Raw genomic sequence first — 17,782 nt, forward strand, 5'->3', positions numbered from 1 at the left:
CCGCAGCCTGATGTACAGACATTAGATTGATTTACAGGCACTCACAAAGAACCATTCCTGACATGTTGAATACGTTCTATGCGCAAGGCCGTGACACACATTCGAGGGAATGGAATAAAACTTGCACTTACAGCAATCGTAGCTCCTAAATAGGCATAATTTCTAGTGACAATTTTTTCCGAAATGAAAGCAGATATATGATTTTCAATAGAAGGTTTGAATATGGAATATCCGTAGAAAACGAAAGGCAAGCAAAACACAAAGACGGGTCCGCGTTCGTAGGATTTTCCGCACATGTGCTTGATTTCTGCTTTTACTTAATTTGAATTAAATCATCATATTAAAAGCTAATATACTGAACAAGAAATGTTTGAGTTAACCACACTGGATCTACGGAAACTGATCGTCCGGTCACCTCTATTCGATATGTCAAATGTATTTATTTACTGTTAGAGCTATCAGTTGCAAATGCTGAAAGTACCTTTACTCCGGTGACCAATGTATGGACACCCCAGGCGGATTTCAGCTATCGCCGTTGCCGTGATGTTCTGTATGAAGTCCAAGCAAAGAACATTGTCGACGTGTGCCGCATTATGTAGGTGCGAGTGAAAGTGCACGAGAGTGATCCAACGGTGGCGGCTTTATCTCGCACATGCAAGTGAGACCCAGGGCCTCCCAAGCTCGGCGCATCGAGGGATGTGCAGGGTGGGGAGGGAGGGGTGGGCGTCGTTGTATTACGGCAGCGGCTCAAATGAGAAGGAAATGCCCGCATTTTGTTGCGCGCAAGGAACCGTGAAGGAGGTGAGAGAATGAGGGCCCTATGTATAAAGCAATCTGCGATTAGCACAGAGCGCAGCAGGGGTGATAGCTTCGTTTGCACTGTACCTTCGCCGATTAGTTAACGTTGAAGCAAGAGACAGTACTAAGATCCATTCAATTGCTGCTGCTGCCACACTTTCTTCCTGCACCGTTTTCGCAGAGAGTGTGCACGGTCATCAAGGGAGAACCGTTGAGGTTTTCATGTGCACGCTTGTCAATTTAGTTATTAGACGAATATTTACGAGTATAGCCAACCGATAAATATGCTGTCCTTACTTCGTATAGCTGTTTGCTAAGTTGCTATCGCAATCGATGCTTCTCCTTTTGGGATAAATTAAAACGTTTTCTCAATTAAGAATTTTTTGATAAAATCACGAAAAATCGCAACGACTGCATTCGCTGGTTAGGGACAGTGCGGACGAAGTAGTGACTATCTATAAAATCTATCCAATAATATAAGATGTACTCGTATCCTCTTTAAAATAGTAGGATCCATCACACAACAAAGAAACTGCCACTGCCACGGCAAGAAGTCCACATAGCAAACATAAAACATAAGGTTAAGATGAATTGAAAGAAAATGTTCTTTGTTCATTGTGCTCCAAGGACTATATATTTGAGGCAACGTTGCAGCTTCCACTGTATTTACGTATAACCATATATTCCAGCAAAAATGTTTTTCGTCCTTACTTCCATTTTCCTTCTGATTTCAACGATCCCTGAAGAACGCCGGCAATGTGCATTTGCAGCGCGTAGTCGTCCAAGACTTGGGCTAACCTGTGGCCGCACTTCAACTACTCCGAGAACTACCACACGCTATACTAATCGACCTGAATATCGTAGTAAGTAATATCTCATTTCTTGTTAAATAATCTGAAATCAATTATGCACATGTATTGTGACGTTATGCGACGATAAAGAATGAGGCAATATCACCTGCCGTGGTTGCTCAGTCGCTATGGTGTTGGGCTGCTAAGCACGAGGTCGCGAGATCGAATCACAATTATTGCGGCCTCATTTCAATGGGAGAGAAATGCGAAAATACCGCCATACTGGCATTGAGGTGCACGTTGAAGAACCCGCGGTGGTCGAGATTTCCGAAGTTCCCCATGCGGCGTGCCTAATAATCAGATTGTGTTTTTGACACGTAAAAGGCCATTGTTTTCTTAATGAGGCATTGTGACAACTGAGTAATTAAAAATTCAACTACTTATTGGGCGAACGTACGCTCAGCCAAACAAGCAACTCTGGAGTGGGACGGTGGGGACGAAAAAAGAAGGCGATTGTCGAAAATACGGCTATCAGGTGAAGCGCGTCCGCTTTTAAACATGACTCGTCGTAGGTTCGCGCGTAATCGATGGTGCCCACGTGCCTTCCAGAAAGTGCTAAACAATTCGCGTCGTGCACAGAGTCAGATTACACAAGGCTCTGTGACAATATACAAAGGATAGAAGCAGTGATATTGTTAGAGAAATTTCAGGTACTGAAAGGCACGCGTAGCTCTGGTCCAGAACTTTGAACATTTGCCAGTTGGTGCAATGCGGTCACCGGTAAAACGGATAAGTGCACGTGGCAATGTTCCCCTCCTAAAAGCATCGGTTTGATACTTAATAGGCGACACTAAAGCAGAAAACAAAATAACCATAACGTAACATAAGAAACAAAGATAAATCTCGTTCTAGAGCTCGTTATCAAGGTCAGAATGGCTTAAGTACTGCTTGGATGGCTTCAGGACGTGCGCGGCGATGCTGTGAGTTTATAATGCTGGTTCGCACGGTCTAAAAATCTATTGCGCCATTATGTTCGAGGATATTGCATGGTCGGAAATAACCTTGCAGTCCCCTTCGGTGTATCGGAGTCCATGTGCCACCACGGCCGCCTGCCTAGTATTCCCCATAACGTCGTCGCGAGTTGTAGTGTTGGCGGTCAGCCCTTTTCTGTACTTTGAATACCAGTTCAGATGATTATTTGAGCAACGTCCTTGGCTCACTCAGTTTCTTTACTATGACCAGTGCTGATGGCGCAGGGCTTGCCATTGTGTTTGTTAATTTGGCCGCGTGCTTTCGTGTCTCGGAAAGAAATCCGTATTTCGCCGGCAACTGCTGCAGCCTGCGGCTAGCTTGCTGGTTCTTAGCGATTTAGATGATGTTGTCACGGCCAGAGCTTGCACGGAAAGTGCTCAGCACAGAAAGAATGAGCACATCCACCACGTGTTTCTTGGAGATGAAGATGAAATAAGCAGTGTGAAAACTGCTGTCAATTGACTTCTTTATTTGGTCAACTTGTGCCCTGCACAAGAAGTAACAAGCACAACGGTAGCGACGAGAGAAGTTGGCGATCGTCGAGAGTCTTATCTGCCAGTCATGCGCGTCGGCTGTTAGATATGACTCGTCGAATGTTCTGGCCTAATCGCTGGTGCCCGCGTTCATTCGCAAACAACTATTGAGTTTGTGTCGAACTGACAACCAAGTTTCGCAAGGTTCGGGGATAACAAGCAACGTATAGAATCTCCGATAACATTCGAGAAAGTTCAGCTGCAAAAAAAATTCTCATCTCATGCTAGGTGATAACTTCGAACATTTGTTAGTCGGTGAAACACAGTCACTGGGAAAGGTTATAGTAGACGTTGCAATATGTATCTGCAATAGGTAATGAACGGGCCTAATTTTTTAGAGTCCTACCCACATAAGGCCAGCCGTTTTTGAAACGAAGCACAGCGGAAATTATTTATTGCTTTTACTTGAAGGGCAGACAATTATTAGGCAAAACCAGATCAAATGGATTGACCTGAATTGAAATTTGAAAGTGCACGTAAATACAACTTGCTGCCGAGTGAAGCGAAATGCAGATTCTCAGCTACACAGGCACATTAACCAATTCAGCTTTAGGGCTCGCTGTCCCGACATCGACGTTCTTGGTTATTTAATATGTGTACAAGACCTAAACCGGCAAAGATAAGGCGCTGCCAATTAAAGCCATCGCGGTGGATGTAGAACACCCTTCTTACCGATGGCAACACGCAGCACGTCAACTTCATGAGCACAGACAGGTGAACAAGCCCTCGTGTACTACCTGAAGAATAAACCTTCCAAAGTATACACAGTTGCTACAAAGAAAAGAACCAGGGAGGCCAATTTCATTTCGATCACAGCCACGAGAAGTAAAAGAATGCCAGTGAAAGCGCTGGCGAAACTATTTGTTGTTTTTGAATTGAAGTGTAGAAATCGTATGTTCGAGAGAAATTAAAGTGCACAAAACAATAACTTCCGAAAATAAGAGCGGAACCAAAACCCTCCGCACTTCGCATGCGTTGATTTATAATATTGTAGACCTACCATTACGTATCATGTATCATACATGTGGATTATAAGATCCAGCACGTGCAGCATTATCTAGTGCCGTTTATAGCAGGAGTGGCGCATCAAACCATATCTTGTAATAATCATGTCACCGAGAACTCAAAATTCGCCTATACCGAAATGAACATATATAGGCAGAAGGTTGCCTTCGAATGGTTCATATTGTTTCTCGTGCTTGGTGTGTGACACGACACAAGTATTAGCCCTTTTCGGCTGTATGTTTCTTTCTGCAGTATTTGCTTTTTATGGGAAAAATATCTATGTTTTCTGCATCAACTCTTTGTTCCGATGCTATAGCGGAAACCCTTCATTGTTACCTTAAACACTCGAGTTTGCTTGGGAGAAGGCAGACAGACTATAAGTCCTATTGACACTAAAGTTTTATGTCGGTTCTCACAATTTTGCTACAAGCAATGCAGAATTTCTGTTCTTTCAAAGGAAATATTGTTTGTCCTTGAAGCTGTAAATTCAGAGAATACATGTAGACGTGCTTGAGCGACCCATCAAAATTTCAAGAAGCTGCTGATAACGTCGATATTTTTTTAGCAATGACGATTAAATCTCACTTATACTGAAGCTTTCAGCCCGTACACAGGCATTACTTGCCTTCAATTATTGTTTCCAGCTAGATAGCAGTATTTCTCTTAGGCTGTCATTACTAAATAAAAATCAACGTACTCAGAACACAGAGCTATGCGACGCTGTGCGTGACAATGTGGTGCTTGTACTCTCCTCATTTGTTGGCGTAAATTTCTGCCGGCAACAATCTTTGAAATATGTTCTTGTTACTGACCATATTACCGAATTATAAAATGGAGGTGAGCACAAATTTGTGACGTACAGTGTAGAATCTTGCCTAAGTTCCCAAGACGCCTATGGCTGTTATATAAGTTCCTGTCGCCCTCATTTGTGGAAGAGAAGCGTAGATATGTGCCTTATTCTTTATTCTTTTTTGTATCATGCCTTTAGCTTCCTATTATTGGCTTCACTAAAGATTATCTGTCAAGGTGATAGTTTTGGCGTCAGCAATAAATGAGGCTATTGAACGTTTGGAGTTCTCCAAATGATATTTTCTCTACCGTTGTGGTTACGGCTGATAGCCTATATTAGGTGCAGTCGTCTGGCAAAGTAATTTCTATAAAGAGAACAGTAAGCAATATTAGGGGCGTGCAGAGATGTTTCTAGCAGAAATGAAATAACCCCTCATTGGGAAAGTACCAGTCCTCGCGGTGAAGTCGACAGTTAGGGCTACTTCTTATTTCCCCTTACATCGTTTCACATTTCCTTATTGGCGTTCGTGAGCTATTTCATGTTGACACTTTTTATACATGTACTCGAAAGACAGGCGCCAACCAATTAGAGGTTTATTAAGCGTGAATACAACAATTTAAATGAAGCACCGCAAACAATTGACGTTGACTCTTCACCCATACTTAATTCCAAACCCTAAATGCTAGTATTAGACGTTGTTCTAACAACCTGAACTGAAATATCTCTATTTACTACTTTATATGGAGTCCAGTGAGCCCAGAAGATATAGCTCGTGCTACATAGATGCTAAACAACGACACTTGCCCAGTTTGGACTGCTAGCGCTAGTATTTTTATAACCATGGTGTCACGTGTAGCAAAATAAGGCTCAATTTTCACTGTAAAGTACTAATATTAGCTGTATTTTTGTTTCGTCGCGTCGAATACGCTAGATTGATGGTCAGTGGAAAGCCACTTATCATGAAGCAGTCAACAAACAGAGACACCAAGATCCACATAAGTGAAATTACTAAGTAACTGACGTAAAGAAATGATAATTTAATACAAATGAAAGTGAAAAAAGAACAACCGGCTGCATATGGTATATCAAATCATATCTTCGCATTATGCGTGCGATACTCTTACCAAGGGAGCTGACACTGCGCAGTTTTCCCTTACAATTTCCGGGGTATTTTTGTTTTACTACTAGAACTAATCCAGGGAGTTTTAGCCAGCGGCACTACTCACCAACCTTGACGGTGGATATGGAACAATCTTTCTGCCGCAACCATCACGATTGCATGATGTCTTTTCGGTGATGGCAACTGGTCAATAAACCAACATATGCTACTCGAACGAACTCATGTTGCCATATTCTGGACCCTCGTATTGCTCGAGATTCGGGACCCTCGGAGCTGGCTGAATCTCACAGGGTTATTTATAACACTGAAACATAAATACCCCCGAATGTGTGGGGGAAAACGGCGCCGTGGTAGCTCAGCTGGTAAGATTATTGCACGAGTAATGCCAAAACGAGTGTTCACATCCCACCAGTGGCCAGTTGCTCTTCATCCACTTTCATTTCCATTATTTATCATTTGTTTAACACGATGGGTAAGTACAAGTATTTCCTCTATGCTGTCCTGTGTTCATTTGTTTAATGGCTTCTAGCGATATGAATAATAAAAACCGGGGGCCTCCATTCACTTTCTTCGCGTTGGCTCCTATTTCATTCATTTTGGCGGAAGAACATAGTTGAAACTTCGAAGGGCGAACATTTGTTTCAGTGAGAATAAAGTGTCATAATTCCTTCTTTAACATTAAGCAAAATATATGTAACTAAGCGCTGCAAGAGTCTGTGACATCACTACAATTTGGCGCGGAAATTTGTAGCCTATGCAGCCACCTGCCTTTTTCGGCTCTTTTCGGGATTTAGGGACTTTTCTTGTAGTAAAAGTGCACGCTTTGCTACTGAATCATCGTGGTTCACTAACAAAGCCTAATAACACTTCTCGCAGTTCCCTTCACGTTTTTAGGGACATTGAATCTCTACTCTCTAATACGAGGTTTGGATACCGTAATTTTGCTGCATGTGTGTTTTCCTGAGAACGGCTTTGACCTTGACATAACTCGTAATGATCAGCAGTTGCGTAGTGCACAATTTATTGCTTATCGAAGAAAACAAAGCACTGCCACTGTACATTGCGTGCTCTATCTTACGAAACAGCTATGCGATTTGTTTTACACTTGAATGTTCCAGAAGCATCTTTCACGTTGTAGATGAGGTACGTAGTATACGTAGAGCTCTGCATTTTCTAAGGATGATATATCTCACTCTGTTGAACTCATCTTGCAGATGGCCCAGTAGGCTAAAGCAGTACCATTTATGGTGGATCCAAATACCAGCAGCGATGCGGAACTCCACAAAATGCTACAGTGTGCAGCCCTGCTCATCACAACATGCATAAAGAATGACTACTGGTTTCACACGTCATGAAAGATTTGTTCTAATTGTCAGCACAATACGTATAATGCCTACGCAATGCGCACAGGCAGAACTGCAGTATTCTGGCATGTGTATGCGCTTGCATGCTCTATATCATATTTTCAATTTCCGATATTATGACAGTTGGCGACATAGATGCAGTCTTTCAATCGTCTAATTATTACGAAGGATTGGAATTACCGGTGATTCACCGAATATAACCAAATACTGCTGAAAGCTACAGAGATTTACGAACAATACAGACAGCCCATTTGAAAGAGAAAACAGAATGCGTTATACCTCCACAGCATATTTGGCGCCATGGGACACTTGATAGACCTAAAGGTGAGGAAAATGGCGTAGTACAACGCGAACAATATAATTCGGCACAGTCGCTTGTATTAATAAAGCAAGTGAAGTGTTTTTGACGCCTTGCCTTCATACTTCAAAGCATCATGTACAGGGCGTTACTATAAATATTTTGTTAAAGTTTAATATAGGCACATTGAAAGATTAGGGTCGCTCCTCGGAGACATGCCGTCAGTGGTGGCGACAAAGAGGGCACGGGTGATGTGTGATAATTAGTCTACTATTAATAACAACCGAATAATTTACTTTAAGCATGTTCGAACTGGCACATCGTAATGGAGGAATTGAAGCGTGCTCTGCATACAGGCCATATCAAATTCCGTGCTAGAAAAATGGGATTGCCCGTGGAATTCTGGTAAGAGGAAATTCGGCCATCAGCGCGCGCCAAACCAAAACGGGGAGGATGCAACCACGGAAAATGAGGCCGCGACAAGCAAGGCCAACCTCTTCTTGCGCCACCCCGCAGTGGGCAGCCATCGCGCTGCGGCATGCCTTGCATACTCCAGATCACCTTTCGAATTAGCAATATTATGATATTTTGCGGCAAAGATACACTCCTGCAGTCCTCTAATTAATAAGAAGGTTTGGGTTAATCGGTGATGTACTGCATCTAAAAAATCATTGCTGAAAACCATAGAGATGTAGAAACACTACAAATTGTCCATTTGAAAGAGAAAGCACAAGACAGCAAGATCTCAATAGCATTTAGGTAGTATTGGGGTAGCTCGTAAGATATAAAGGTAAGAAATGTGCTGTAGTACAACGAGCGTGATGCAGTCAAGCACAGTCACTTGTATAAAAAAAACTTGTGGAGTGACTATGATGCCTTTCCTGGGAAATATTTCGAAGCACTGCTTAAAAGCAGTCTACACCCGGTGTTGCTACGAAAATATAAAGTAATTATGTATAATATAGCCACATTGAACTAACAGGATGGTTCTAGCTGGTCGCCAGTAGTGGGGACAAAGAGGGAAGGGGCCATACGAAATAATTAGTGGCTTAATAACCATCGCTTATTAACCAAAGTTGATTATTTGACTCCAAACATGTGGATTTAATAGGCTCATCGTCCTTTGGTCTCATCGTCCTCATTGTCAAAGACCTGGAAAATTGAAGCGAGCTCTACATACGTCATCATCTACATCAGTCTATTTTTATCCACTGCAAGAGCAAGGTCTATCCCTGCGATCCCCAATTAGCCCTGTTCTGCGCCAACTGATTCTTACTAGCACCCACGAATTTCCTAATTTTATTGTCCCACCAACCTTTGTGCCGCCCTTGACGGCGCTTCCCTTCTCTTGGCACCCATTATGTGACCCTAATGGTGCACTGGTTATATAACCTATGCATTTCATGACCTCCCCAGCTACATTTCTTTCTCCTACTGTCAATTAGAATGTCGGCTGTACCCGTTTGCTCTCTCATCCAAACCGCTCTCTTTCTGTCTCCTAACGTTATGCCTAGCATTCTTTGTTCCATTGCTCTTTGCGCGGCCCTTAACGCGTTCTCAAGCTTATTTGTCAGTCTTCATGTTTCTGCCCCATATGTGAGCACCGGTAAAATGCACTGATTGTACACCTTCCTTCTCAATGATAATGGTAAGCTTCCAGTCAGGAGCTGACAATGTCGGCGGCGTGCGCTTCAACCCATTTTCATTCTTCTGTAAATTTCCTTCTCATGATCACGGTTCCTTGTGAGTGTTTGATCTAGGTAAACATAATCCTTCAGGGACTCTAGAGGCAGACTAGCGATCCTGAATTCTTCTTCCCTTGCCCGGCTATTCATGATTACCCTTGTCTTATGCATATTAACCTTCAACCCCACTCTTACACTCTCCTTGTTAAGGTCTTTAGAGATTCGTCACAACTCGTCTACACTGGAATTTGCTGAGATATTCGTCGTAGATTCTTATTCCTAAGCCTCTCCAGTTTAATAGCTTAAATACTTGTACTAAGGACGCAGTGAATAGCATTGGAGAGATTGTGCGTTCATGTCTAACCCCTTTCTTTATATGTAGCTTCCTATTTTCTTTTGTAGAATTAAAGTAGCTGTTGAATCTCTGTAGATATTTTCCAAGACATTCACGTAAGCGGCTTGTACGCCTTGAAAACATAACACCTCTCTGACTGTTGGTATCACTACTGAGTCAAATGCCTTTTCGTAATCCATGAAAGCCATATAGAGAGGCTGATTGTACTCCAAGGATTTCCCGATTAGTTGTTCAATGACATGGATGTGAACCATTGCAGATTATCCCTACCTGAACCAGCCTGTTCCTTTGGTTGACTAAAGTTCAGTGTTGCCCTCATTCTATTGGAAATAATCTCGGTGAATATTTTATGTAATGCTAGGACTAAGGTAATCGGCCTACAATGTTTCAATTATTTAACGTCCCTCTTTTTGTGGATTAGTATAATATTTGCTTTCTTCCAGTTCTCCAGTCTTCATTGTTGCAAAAATTTTGTTGCCTTTGGCAGCTCTGTTGTGCAACTCCCCAACTTCCTTTCGCAATGCTTTCGAGTCTCTACATAGCTCAGCACAAATTAGCATTATGATTTGGCAGCAGTAAGTATAGCAAAATATAAACAAAAATTCCTATGCAGTAGCGCTAATGTATTTAACCTGCGTAGGAGAAGGGGAACAATCAACGGGATGATGCGTTGCCGCTAACTCAGCTTTTTTCCAAGTGAAGACTTGAGCGGGATTCCAGCTTACATAACCCGCAAGGGCGTCTGTGGGCTATACAAGCTAGAATATACAAGCTGAAGTAAGATAGAATACACCAAGGATCCCTGCAGATTGGTGTTGGACCCTCTCACGCCTGGCAGTGTGCGCCTTAGCCACATCCAGCGGAAAGGGGATCCTGAGCGTTGATTCAACGACGGGTGTTTGGACCTTTATGACACCATGGAAGGGGGCAACCCATCTCCGTGGCCTCCGCTTCACGTAGATGACACTCCCGGACTGACCCACGCAGGGGATATCGGTAGTTGCTTTTTTCTCCCTTCCTCTGAAACCGTCAACTTTTCCAGCGAAGAGATAATCTTCTAGTTGGTCGGGAGATTTTCTGGCTTGCTCCCACAAAAATGCCATCGCATGATATCATCAGGTGAAATCGCCACATAATGATACCATTATCATGTAACGTAACGTTTTATGTGGTGGTGTCATCATGAGGTATTTGGTATCCTGACGTTATCACAGGATGTTTGATGTAGTGACGTAATCCCTTTAGATTGTCATGTGAGACGGCACGTCACCACTTGGTCACATGCAGTTTGGTGCCATCAGACGTTAACGCGCATTTTGGTTTATCAGGCGACATCATCACCTAACAATTTGAGCGCGTGTCGTGAGTGTGACAAGTGAGCGCGTGCCGTAATGTTTTACTTGATGCCGTCATCAAATGATATTACTAGACAATATCATCAAGTGCAAATGCCGTTGTCATATAGCGTAACGCTTCAAGTGATGACGCCATCACGCGGCCTTTGGTATAACCTTTAAACGACATCGTTGTAAGTATCTCTTTGAAAGCTCTATAGATCAAGACAAACACTTGATGATGCACTATCCGGAGCAAATGAGATCGTACACTAATAGTTCGAGGATGTAACGAAGCTGCAGATTCTGAATGACAATCATCGTCCGATGGTTTACGCTCAATCCTACAAATTCTGTTGTTTTTAACATTGCCTTTTAGAAAAACGAAAGAAGTTATCTCACTCATGAAAACCTCTGTTCGTCTCACTTAGCGGATTAGTAAAGGAAAACAATTGAATCGCTTTATTCGTCACGTCAATAAATCGGGAACATCCTAGTGAGCTTTAAAACCCTCTGGGAAAGTGTAACAGGTATCGATGATTGGCGAAATCAAGGTTGTGCTAAGTAGTAGTACCATTGGTGTCGAATCAATCCATAGGTAAAAAAAGCGGCCATTAGTTGAGCCCTCCTTGGTCTTTGCCGCTTCGACCAAGTTCCGCATGCTTGCTACTAAAAAAAATCTAGCGGAACCTACCATGTGCTGACATTCACTGAAGCAATACAGATGCACGCCATATTTCTATCACCTAAGCACTTAACGTATAACGTGTCTACGCACCTGTGCCTCTGTCGCCGATATGTATTACTATGATGATTTGTGGCATCTCTTTGAAATGAGCGGGAACAAATAGTCGCCCAGTCTAATTAAGTTAATGAGGTATGCCACGCAAGCGCAATATTGTACATTTTTTACAGCTCCCTTATATTTTTTTCCTTCCTTCACACATGTGACTCCGCCTTTTATCGTTACGTAAACCTATAACGGACCCGGATTTACCAATCTCATCTCTGTTTTTAACGAATCTCGATTGCTTACTGGTAACGCTTCCGCGTATTTTAACTCACAAAGCTTATAGAACGGCTACATTGCTTACGAATCTCGAAGAAGGAATATCTTAGCGTTCCATTATGATGTGCTGCGTTGTATCCGCATTTGCGCTGCAACAGACACATGTTTCATCCTGTTGAAACTCTGACCTGTTTTTGGCTTTTGGCAACCATCTCCTACCTCAAGTAAGAAGGCGCTGACCAATATGTTATTTTAAAGATTTCCAGTTTAATTTCATTCTTGCCACTGTTTAAGTTTTCGTGGTTTTTTCTTTGTTCAGTCTTTGTATCCAGTATACACTATCCGTATTATTCAGTTATCTCGATGATTCCTCGTAGTCAATTTGCACTTTCAACTGTCTTGTACCTTCATATGTTGGCGTTGGCACCATAGCTCCCTTTCTGGACTGTATGCACCACCTTATTCTTTATTTATTTATCTGGATACATTAAAGGTCCAGGTCCAGAGGCAACTACATAGGGGGGGGGGGGGGAGGTGAATAGAAAAAAAATGGTCGCAATGGAGGCAAAGTTGGCAATTTAATGAAAACTAGAAAGCAACGCCAAGTAAAGCAGTCAGAACACAATTAGAAACAAAAAGTTGCAGTATTAACACACACAGTTCCACAAATGGTTTTCACAATACAATATAAGCGACAAATCTCAAGACAATGAGTGTAACCGCGAAATACTCTTTTTATTTATTGGTGCATCCGTTCGTTTTCAAGTCTGTGCTGGAGTAATTATTGCCTTCTTGTGTGGGGACACAGGTACTGATTTTGCTCGACTATGGTCATGATATGCTGTTGAATTGATAGAACGTTTGTAATAATTTTTAATAGAAATCATCATTTTTGACTTATATGGACTAAACGTTCACATGGACTTTTCTTAACCCTGGATTTTTGTTGTTAAGCCACTAACGTGGTATTTATTCCTTATCCCCAACAGCGGCCTAGAGCCGTCCCCTTCCTTAAAATAAAGGGATTCATTCATTAATTCATTCTCTTTGCATTCCGAAAAATTTTCTCTTGTATTCATCTTATCACCTTCTCCCTGACGTCTATCACTTTCTTATAATCAGAGCGTTCAGTGGAGTGCCTCCATTATATTCCCTTTGCTTTTGGGATCTCTTTCCCCTTTTGGCATTTGCCTCTGCGTTTGGATTTACTTTCCATCATTGTTAAGGAGTATGCTGGCGTTAGTTTGCATCATTCGTTGGCATACCTCTCTGCCCATTTGAACTTAGTATAGCTGTCTAAGTATATCATATTTATTGATATCTCGTAATAATATAGCTCACATGATTGTCTGAACAGAGTAATTTTCTACCCAATCATCATCATCTTCATCATCATCATCATTAGCAGCAGCAGCAGCAGCAGCAGCTTTTTATATGCCTACTGCTGGACGAAAGCCTCGTTCAATGGTATCCAATTAACGCTTCCTTGCGCAAGCTGATTGTAAGTTGCGTCTGAAACATTCCTAATATTATCACCTGAATTAATTTTCTGCCGTCCTCGACTGCAATTCTCTTCCCTTGGCACCTAGTTTGTAATTTTAATTATGCACTTATCTTCCTTACAAACTTCATTCTCTGCCCCGCTCCATCTTTTCATGCTAATGTCAACTATAGTGGTCATTATCACTTGTTGACGACTATTGCTGTTTGTGCTGTTCAGCTAAAGACCGCGTCTTTCGATATATTTAGCAGCCGTGACGTCATTACCAGCTGCTATTGCGAACAAAAAAGTAAAGGAGGCAGACACGGAGAAACATGCTGCCCGTGATTTTAATGAAATGAGCCGCGAAGTCATCTCTCTTTCATAGCCAAGTATTGTTCTTTCACAAAGCGCAACCCAAGTATACGAGGACACGCGCAGGCCGTTATGATCCAAGTAATATTATTATAAGTACCATAAGAACTGTTGATAAAAACAACACCTGGTGCGAAAGACGTTCTAAAAAATAAAAAATGGCGTTCGCTTTAAAGCTGCACGGTATACCTTATTGTTCGCTCATGTAAGGCAGAACAATGTACTTTATCTAATAATGCGACGCACAATTTTACAGAACATGTGGGAAGGTTTCTGCGGTAGCTTCCTATGCAACAACACTTGCTCGCCTTGCCTGCACTTTTCGGAGTTCATAAAATGTCATACTTTAGGCAGTGCCAAATAACGGGACACCTTACGCTTCCAAGAAATATGCTGTGAAAGCGTGCACATTGTGGGGAATAGCGTCCGTGTTCTTTTAAAAAACTGATGCCTGTTCATTGTTAAAAAGAATAACCTGAGCCGCACTACCTAAGGAAAGCTTCAGAAAATGTGCACAAATGCAATTGCGCAAGAAACTATAGCCTGGCTTGGTTTCACTCATGACAAACGGCCAGTAATTAGCAACATGTATGATTAGTTTGATATGTCATGTCGCAAAGGCAGTATGTTCATGTTATTCGCCTAATAAGTATATGGGCTAAATATATAGAATTCATTACGTAAAAATTCACAGAAAACAAATCTGTAAATTGCCTCAAATCGCAGAACCCATAATAGCAATGTATGGAAGAAGCGTTCTGTGATTTCCATGAAAACAGATATATTTACCTAGAGCGCAAACACAGAGACCACAATTGTCATGACGAATATGGAGATTATACTGCTTAGATATATGTAAGACCAGACTATTATGCCTATTGACCCAGGCTCTTAAAATGTATTCACAAAAAAATATGGGAAATTACCGTGTGAAGGATTTCCAGGTAAATACGCTCTGAACAAACACCTCATGGTGCTAATACAAGTATATGATAGTCACGTCAATTTCAGTGAAAGAAAGTTGGAGGTGTTGTGTATGTTTCGCAGTCACATTACAGTAGGCAAGGCTGTCACGCTCATTGAAAGGGGTTAGGCGCACATCTAGATGGAGTAAAAAAGACACAGAATGGAAACTGCATACACAGTAATTAAAATATTACGAGTCAAATTTTACAGTTACTACACTGAATCTCCAATTAATCCCCTCCTGCAGCCCTCCTCATCGTTCGTCTAATGAGACTGCAGTGCGCGCAATTTACACACAGCGGTGCTTCAGGGTGACATGTAGGGAGTTCCAGTGTCTGGAGGTCATCGCCATAAATCCTTTTGCAGTGGAATGGCTGTCTTGTCCCATAACTTTGAAAGACATGGTCCTTCAAGGAAAAGAATTTCACGCACGGAGAGGCATCTGGCCCGTTACGCAAACGTCTCGGCATGGGTGTGGTCCAGTCGCGATGGCTTGACCTTGACGAAGGCTTGACTTGATTTGATGTTGATAACGGAAACTCTGTTTGCAGAATGATTGATATTGATGCCATCTCACAACATAAAGCGACAGCGTCAGCTGCCATACAACACATTATATACCACTAAAGTTTCCAGGGCGTCTTGCACATGCGTAAAGACGATTTAAGACCCTGTATAGTCAGCGCTTATGAAACGCGTGTTAATGGCCGGTATTCTCTAGGTCACCTTTTTAAAGTTAGAACGCGTCTACCAGTCCTCATGACAGAGCATGAAATCATGTCAACATGGTCGAATTAATATTTATATAGGTACACACAGCTCCGATTCCAGCAATACTACGGAAGAACTTGGGCTAAAAGAACAACAAAAAAGGAAACATGTACATTGTAAACCCATGACCGACATACGAACAAACCTTATAAAAATTTTAGAGATTTGCTTCAAATATGCCATTGCTTACAAAATATTAGTTTCGAGTGATATGAAATATTACTCAACTTAGAATTATGACAATCGCGAAGAAACCAACGGTTTCAATATGTTCGAAATGCTTGCCTTCTGCCACAAGAGAACATATGAACCGATCTTGCATCGAGTCGACAACTCTGCGTAGCATTTCCAGGTCGATGCTTCTACAGGAAGCAATTATTCTCATCTTCATGTCGTTGACATCGGTGGGCTCAATTGCATAAATGCGATTATTCACGTAGCGCCACAAAAAGAAGTCCAGTGGAGAGAAATCAGCGGATCTCGGCGGCCCAAACATCTCTCCTTCGCATCCAATCCACTGCCGTGGAAAGTTACAGTTTAACAGTTCTTCACAGTTGAGGAGAAATGTGGTGAAGTCCCGTCATGCTGGAACCAAACTTGCCGTAGTTCGCAGAGAGGGTGACTCGAGGCAAATTTCTCGTCGACACCAGCAAGAATTTCGTGCACCTAGTTCTTTCCATCGAAATTCCGTTCGAAGAATTCAGGGCCAATGATTCCGTCCCCAAGTATGCCACACCACACTTCGACCCTAGCGAATTTAATGGTTGTGTCGCCGCAGCCAATGAGGCTTTATTGCGACAAGTCATGAGCATTGTGAATGTTCACTGTCCCGTTCCTGCAAAATCGAACCTCATCAGTCCAAATCACTCTTTGTACGACATCCTTATCTTGTTCAATTTTTATTAGGGTCCAAATACAAAAGTCTGCCCGTTTTTCAAATTCTGCCTCACTTAGGTCCTGATGGACACTAACAGAGTATGGATGAAATTCCTGCTTTTTTAGAACAATGTTCACTGCTCCCATTCTTCTCCTACTTTGTTTAGAAACCTCTCTGATGCTTAGATTTGGCATTGCATGCACGCAGACAAGGACGTCAATTTCAAAGTTCTCATCAATGATGCTCTTCTTGGGCTGTCTTTTTCGGTGAACGTAGCTTGTTGCGCGTAAACGTCGGAAAATGGTAACAAATGTTGCTTTGGTTGGAACTCGCTGATCCGGATGGCGAGATGCCTACAGACTCGTTGGTAATGAGGCACTGCCGTTCATCTCCGACATTGATAGCACTAAATTATTTTTTTTGTGCCGTACAATATTACCTCGACCTAGAAAGAGCAGCCATTTTTCAACGCAGACGGTCCTCACGCAGGGCTTACTTCTTCCAACTGCCATGCTTAGTAGAGGCAATCAGTGGCAAAGGCAAGTACTGGAAGCTCAGGTTTACTAAAATTGTACAAAATAGAATAGTCACTGAACGGCAACGCCTCTCAGTTTTGAATATAGACATACATGCTGAGGGCAGTAATTAAAAAAATTAACTATCGAATTTACTTAAATATTGACATTACGACGACAATTATCCTCACCATTTGCGACCGCCTGGCCGCATAACCTAGATCGAAACGTGGTTTCTGTGTACTTCTGTTCGCATTTTTTTAAACCCGGAAAGTATAACTTTGGACATCCTGTATATAGCCACGTGTCGCGGCTCTGCCAGTTCATGCGGTCATTGATGCGGGACCTCAATATGTCGGGAAAGGAAAACACGCATAGCGCTGCTCTGAAATTTTGCATCAGGGAATATCGTAATCACCCGTATTCTTTTGATTGCACAACAGAGGAGGTTGGAATTGCGAGCGCTTCGGAAGTAGCGTTTTATTCACCACAGCCTGAAGGACAAACTTGAAATTCATTTATAGGCCTTCACAAAGAACCAGTCTTGACATGTTGAATTAGCTCTATTTGCAAGGCCATGACAGGCATTGGAATGAATGAAGCAAAACTTCCACTGACAGCCATTGTAACACCCACACTGGCGTATTTTATACTGGAACATTCAGGAGCAGATACCTGTTCTTG

The 17,782-nt window shown here is 42.2% G+C and overlaps 1 long non-coding RNA gene across 1 annotated transcript; it reads left to right on the forward strand.

Annotated features, from left to right (window-relative positions):
* The first annotated feature begins 1,406 nt into the window (after window positions 1-1,406).
* Window positions 1,407-7,416, forward strand: LOC142589797 (uncharacterized). Its single transcript, XR_012829944.1, has 2 exons — window positions 1,407-1,661; window positions 7,284-7,416. It is a non-coding gene; the product is annotated as an uncharacterized LOC142589797 (long non-coding RNA).
* The last annotated feature ends 10,366 nt before the right edge of the window (window positions 7,417-17,782 follow it).

Source organism: Dermacentor variabilis, chromosome 8 (genome assembly GCF_050947875.1).
Source record: "Dermacentor variabilis isolate Ectoservices chromosome 8, ASM5094787v1, whole genome shotgun sequence".
NCBI lineage: Eukaryota > Metazoa > Arthropoda > Arachnida > Ixodida > Ixodidae > Dermacentor > Dermacentor variabilis.